The sequence below is a fragment of the Theobroma umbraticum genome, unplaced genomic scaffold (assembly GCF_002168275.2).
Source record: "Theobroma umbraticum cultivar Fairchild unplaced genomic scaffold, ASM216827v3 scaffold_81.0, whole genome shotgun sequence".
Lineage (NCBI taxonomy): Eukaryota > Viridiplantae > Streptophyta > Magnoliopsida > Malvales > Malvaceae > Theobroma > Theobroma umbraticum.
Genome location: NW_018397268.1, coordinates 4,440,994 through 4,447,253, shown reverse-complemented (window position 1 = coordinate 4,447,253; position 6,260 = coordinate 4,440,994). Strand labels below are relative to the sequence as shown.

At 31.4% G+C, this 6,260-nt stretch overlaps 1 long non-coding RNA gene across 2 annotated transcripts in view; it reads right to left on the bottom strand.

The window, feature by feature from the left end:
* Positions 1 to 6,260, bottom strand: part of LOC110424886 (uncharacterized) — a 16,271-nt gene that overhangs the window by 9,681 nt on the left and 330 nt on the right. The window contains exons 2-3 of one of the 2 annotated variants that reach the window (XR_016351798.1): positions 6,148 to 6,255; positions 5,650 to 6,070 (exon numbers count right to left, since the gene is read on the bottom strand). This is a non-coding gene — a long non-coding RNA (uncharacterized LOC110424886). Of the gene's footprint in view, positions 1 to 5,491; positions 6,071 to 6,147; positions 6,256 to 6,260 lie in introns of those variants that run through there. The other variant, XR_016351797.1, reaches the window with a different exon arrangement.

Here is a 6,260-nt window from a genome sequence, read left to right as displayed (position 1 = left end):
TTTCTGTTTCTGTGGAAGATTTTATTAGAATTTCATTTAATTTCTGTTCAATTTCTTCTTCTAAATGAAGTTGATTTATTTTTCTTTTTATCCGGCAATATTTAGATATGTATCCTGTTTTTCCACATTTAAAGCATTTTATTGTTTTGTCTATATGTTTTAGTTCTCTATTTTTTCTTTTTAATTTTTTGTATTTCTTGTATTTTGGTGTTTTATAATATTCTTGATAATTTTTCTTATGTTTTCTTTGTTTTACAGGTTTGGACGGACAATAATTTTTTGAAGAAGATTCTTGTTTGATATTGAACTGTTGGCAGAAAGATCTTAATTCTTTTGCACAGAGTTTTTTTTCTCATTTTAATTGTCTTTGTAGTTTTAGATCTTGGCATATTTTCAATCCTTCTTTTTGAGTGAAACTTATTAATTCACCATATGTTAAATTTTCATAAGGAATTATTCCTTTGTAGATTTCTCTAATTTGATTTCTAACTTTTTCTCCTAATAATGTTGGGAGGCCAGCTAAAAATTTCTCTTTCCAGAAAGGTTGGTTGTTGTCTGTTCTTTGCATTATCCTTATCATGAACATGTCTTTGTACCATTTAAAATCTGTTAATTTTTTACATTTTAAATTTGACAATAATTCTGAGTTTTTATCCCTAAGATGTGAAGGATCTCCTATGAAATGTTTCGATATTGAAAAGATTAATGTTGCTACAGCATTTTGAATTTGTTGTCCTTGACTGTCTGTTATTATATTTCCATCGGTATCTTGTTTGACAGCTTTTAAAATTTCTTCTTGTTGATTTGTGGAGAGATAATTATCCCACCATCCTTTAAGTTGTCTTGTAAAACTAGCAACTAACATGTATGCTATTGCATGGTCTGTAATTTGACCAGTTTGGTTTTGGGTTTTGTATACATTGGAAACCATTGACATTTGTTGGAGTATATTGAGAATGTTATATTTTGACATTCCATCTATATTCCATTCATATATTGTGTTTGCATTGTATTTGTTTTGAAAAGAGAATTTCTCTTCTATATTTATATCCAGGGCTGTCATTTTAGGGTAATATATTTTTTGAGGTTCTTTCCAAATCATTTTATTTATCTGTTGGCTTTGTAAGCTTTCGGTTGATGAATCAGTTTCTTCTTTTATGGTATTAATGTGTGAATTTGGATGTCTTTGGGGGGTATCTTCTACTCTGATTTCTGAATATTGACTTTCTAAGGTTTCAAGTCTATTTTCGATTTCATGTAAAAATTGATTTTTTGTTTGTTGATAATTATTGGGGATTTCAAAAGGTATAATTATTGGCCGGGTTTTGAAGTTTTGTTTCAATTGTATCTAATTGTTCTGATATGGAATGTAAATTTAAGTTTGTAAAGTTATTTTGTTCTATTATCATTTTTATGTCTTTTGAGGTGATAGGTTCTCCTAAGTCAGATAATCTCATTCTTAATGGGGTTGCCCATATCCCTATGTTTTTATGGGAATATTGTATTTCTGTTAATGGGGGATGATTTGATTCGATTTCTCCTTTATTCATTTGCCATTTTTTTGTAATGTTTAAAGTATTTAGTTGTGGTTCTTCATATTCTTCGAACCATTCAAAGAAGTCTATTAGTATTTTATGTTTTCTCATGAATTTGTAATAGTTTTGTAGTATTTCATCTTTCTGTGAGTCGTAAGTTTTGAAATAATTTTTTCTTTTTTGTTTATTTTTTTCTGAAGTAAACTGTTTTCTACACCAATCTTTGTTGATTTTAAAGTCTTTTTCTAAGAAAAATATTTCTGAATCATTTTCTTGGTTTTGACTTATATTGGGATTATTCGTCATTGATGAATATGTTGGAGACATATTTGGACTATTTGAAGGGGTAATTTTTTGTCGGTTATAAACAGGTTGGGATATGTTTGGAGAATTATTTACAGATTGTAAGTTTGTTCTAATTGTAGGGAGTGAGGATACAGAAGCTCTGGCTATCCTGAAGTCTGTTCCTATACTTGAAGGTGATTCTACATTTGATATTTCAAAAGATCTTCTGGAAGGAAGTCTTGGTGGTCTGTTAAAGACAAGTTCTACTGAACCATCTCTAAATTGTGCCACATTATTTATTTCCGTGTTTTGTATGGGGGCTAGATTTGTTGCTCTTTTTATTTTCCATCTATTTGGAAGTTGTACTTGATGCCATTGTATTGTCCTAGGTATGACCGTATGTGACCTAGTCATATCTGTTTGGATTAATAATGTTTCTCCCTTTGGACTGTGGATTAAAGCTTGAGTGTTTATTACAGAATACATTGCTTTGTAATATAATCTGTAAACAACAATTAAAGGTTCAGATCCAGGCATCATTTTGTAATTATGAGTTTGTATTTGGAGTGTTAAAGAATTTAATATATTTTTGTCTTTTAAGGAAACCATGAAGTTTGGAAAGCAGTTGAAATGTATTAGTCTTCTATATAGACTTGTTTCTATTGGTCCTCTATATAGACTTGTTTCTATTGGTCCTAACAAGGAATCATTAAATTGGAGGTGTCTCTTATCTCTCAGAACGATTAATATTGAGATGTCTAACTCTTCTTTTGTAAAGGGTTTTGCTCCTACTTGAATTAATCCGATATGGATGTAATTATAATTTTGAGTTTTTAATTTATTTATAGTTTCTTGATCTAACAATGGGATGTTTTCATACTGATTTTGTATAGGGATTCCGTTTTCTTTAGTTTTTATAAGGTATTTGCAAAAAGAATTTAGATGTAAAGAATGGAATGTTGATGTTTTGTAAATTTGGCTTTATGAAACTCTAAGTATTTTCCAGTTGTCTATTTCTTGAATTATATTTTCATAATGAACATTTTCTTCATTGATTTCTGGGTTTTGAATACTAGAACCAGAACTAGAATAGGAGGTGTTTCTCAGGAATGGAAACATTTTTAACTTCAGATTTTCTTCTCTTACATGGGGGGTTTCTATGAGTAAGATGAACTGTGATAATACTGCCTACAGGGAGAAATGTATCCTAACAACGCCAACTCTAGGCTTCTAATGGATTGTTTCTCAAGGACTCAGTAGGAATCAACACAATATGCATGCAAACTCTTTAAAACCAGAACTCAGACAAGAAAATAGAAATCAAAAAGTTTCAGACCAGATAAATACCTCTTGAACCGGAAATGGCTTTGATACCAAATTCACCAGGAATCGACTCCGGGAATGCTCAAATATGAAAATATAACTCTTTTGAATTTAAAATTGCTTTTAGAAATACAAATTGGAAATTTGATTTTTGAATTTGATTTATAGAAAACTATTTATTTTGGATACAAAAGTTTTCCAGAGAAGAAATATGATCTTCTTGAAATATTTATATATGTTTATATAAAATAGATATATATATTTAATACACTATTAGTGCAACCAAATATTCTAGCAAACATCTCCAAGGCTATGGGTATATCAATCAACCTTAAGGAGTCTCCACAAATAGTGTATATATCTGGGCTTACCCTCAAACCATACAAGTTATTCTCCACTGGCACACCACAGTTACCAAAGTATCATATCAAATTCAAATCAAATTTATTTAAGCCTGTTTAAAGTTATGTCATAACACTCACAATTTAAATGAAAATCATAGAGTGGTCCTCCCTTAGACATCATCAAATCACACACGGTGACCAGATGACAGAGTCAAATCATACGCAGGGCTAAGCCATTGACAGAAAGTCAAATCATGCCCGTATTGAAGTAATGGTCGGAGAATTAGAGTTATCATCCAGAGTAATTTCTCAATAGATGGCATCACTCGGAGTAGTCTCAAATGGGTGGCATCATAAACATAGTGTTCATCTGGCCTAATATCAATGGATGACATCAAAGCATTGTAGGCAAGACTAAAAACACTGTCCCTACATACCACCATCCCTACAAGCACAAATAGTCTCAAGACATAAGACCCCACTTAACCTTAACTCAAATCAATATCCAAAATTCTCAACATTGGATGGAACACAAATCCACAATGAGACCATCATGCGTTAGATATCTCATATACCAAAATCTATACCAAGGATCATCTTTATGGGTTTTAAGCGTCTCTAGCTTAATATCTCATTTAAGAGCCCTTAACTCTTCAAGGCATCAAATATGACCCTCTGTGGGGTTCAACGTTTTGAGTGAACTACTCCTAGAAGTCCATCATATCCACTAGACCTCTTTGTATAGGCTCAAACGATATAGGCCACTATGTGGCTTGCACTAAGACACACAATACACAATACACAACACACATATTCCAATATATATTTGTTCTCTAGCTTAGGCATGTTCATCTAGGCAATTATATACATACAGTTTCTATTCTAGTACCATGGTAGCTAATAACTTTATTATATAGAGTTATCTTATGCATCTTTGAAACCTAAATTAAGCTAAGTCCTCTAGTTTGAAGTAATCCATAAGTAATTTTATCTTAATAGTAATAATTTAATTTATGTCATGACATTTATCATTTATGCAATTTCAATGAATTTTCTGTTAAAATCCTTCATTTCAGACTCTAATTAATTGATTTTCTGATATTGAAGAATGTGCAAGGAGTTGGAACTCAAATGGCAACCGATGGTGCAAGTAACTTAAGAATAGCCTTTGAATATGCTATAATATTATGAGCATAACTCAAGTTACAGAAATCCAATCGACACAATTATTAAACCTACTAAAAGCTAAGAGGAAGAGCTACAACCTTTATGTTTAGCATTTCACCAAATACAAAAGGGATCATGGTCAAAAATATGGAAGAATTCGACTGACTGCAATTAATGTCACTATAAAAATTTTAACGAAAATTTTCGTTGAAAAATCCGTCGATAATACTTTCGATTAAAAATCCGTCGAAAATTTCCAACTGAAAATTTCGTTGGAAAATTCTGTTGAAAACTATGTAAACTGCTGAATTTCAGTCATAAAATTCCGTTGGAAATTCTTTTCCAACGAAATTTCGTTGCAAATTTTCAATGAAAAATTCCGTTGAAAATTCAGTTCCATGCTTTGCCAACGAAATTTTTTGTTGGCCATGCTTTGCCAACGAAATTTTTTGTTGGCCATTCTTTGCCAACGAAATTTTTCGTTGGAAATTTCCAACAAAATTTTCTGTTGGAATTGACTTTCCAACGAAATTTTCTATTCGACATTTCAAACGGAATTTTCCGTTGAAAATTCTTTTTCAATGGAATTTCCCATGAAAAATGGTGCACCAAAAAATTCCGTTGGAAAAGAATTTCCAACGGAGAATTCCATTTAACTTTCCAACGAAAAATTCTGTTTCCAACGGATATTCTATTAGTAATACTTATTTTATTGGTGATTCTTATCCAACAAAATTCAACAATTAGAATTGCATTAATAAATGTCCAATTGACTTCCACAATTAGCTTTCAAAATATATAATAGAAGTACAATAAAACTTAAAATGCAAAGTCAAGTTCATACAATTAAAAATTATCATAAACATATAATATCTCAAAATGTAAAACACATAACCTGATATAAACTCCATACTGTTATTAAACACCAAGACTAAAAAGTCTCCAAGTCTATAAATGGAAAAGAGACATCATATCATGAGATGTTGCGTTCTTACTTGTCAATATTTGAGCTTGAAGTTCTCGCATTTTCTTGTTTCGAAAGCGCATTAGTCACGATCATTGCTTCCATACGTGCCATAAATTCAGTCATGCTTTTCGCCATTGCATTCTTAATTTCTTGTATTTCCTCACGAATCTTTTCTAAGTTGTCTGATAAATTTTTCACTTTTTCTTCTAATGCAATTGGGGGACTGTTACCGTTAGAGTTGATAAAGCCACACGCAGACTCAGATGTTGCTGCATTGCTTTGTGTTCCACTAAGTAAAGCTTTAATAGGCACCCGAGTACCAACCCATATGCGTGAGTGCGTGTAGTCTCCATCCTTCCAATTGCTTCAGTCCAAGCATGTGGATCAAATTCTGGTTTAGCAAATGAATCCTCTTCATACTTCTGTGATAATATAGAATTATACATTTCCTACATAAAAAATAAATAAGATTAGTATTCAATTATATTCACAACTTGAAGTAAAAATTAATCACACTTGTACATACACTCGCAGATTTAGACTTGTTATCTATAAAATCACCGTGACCCGCTAAACGCTTATGGGTGCGATTGAACACTTCCAAAAAGCTAACATCTCTTTTCATCTCAATTGCCTGCA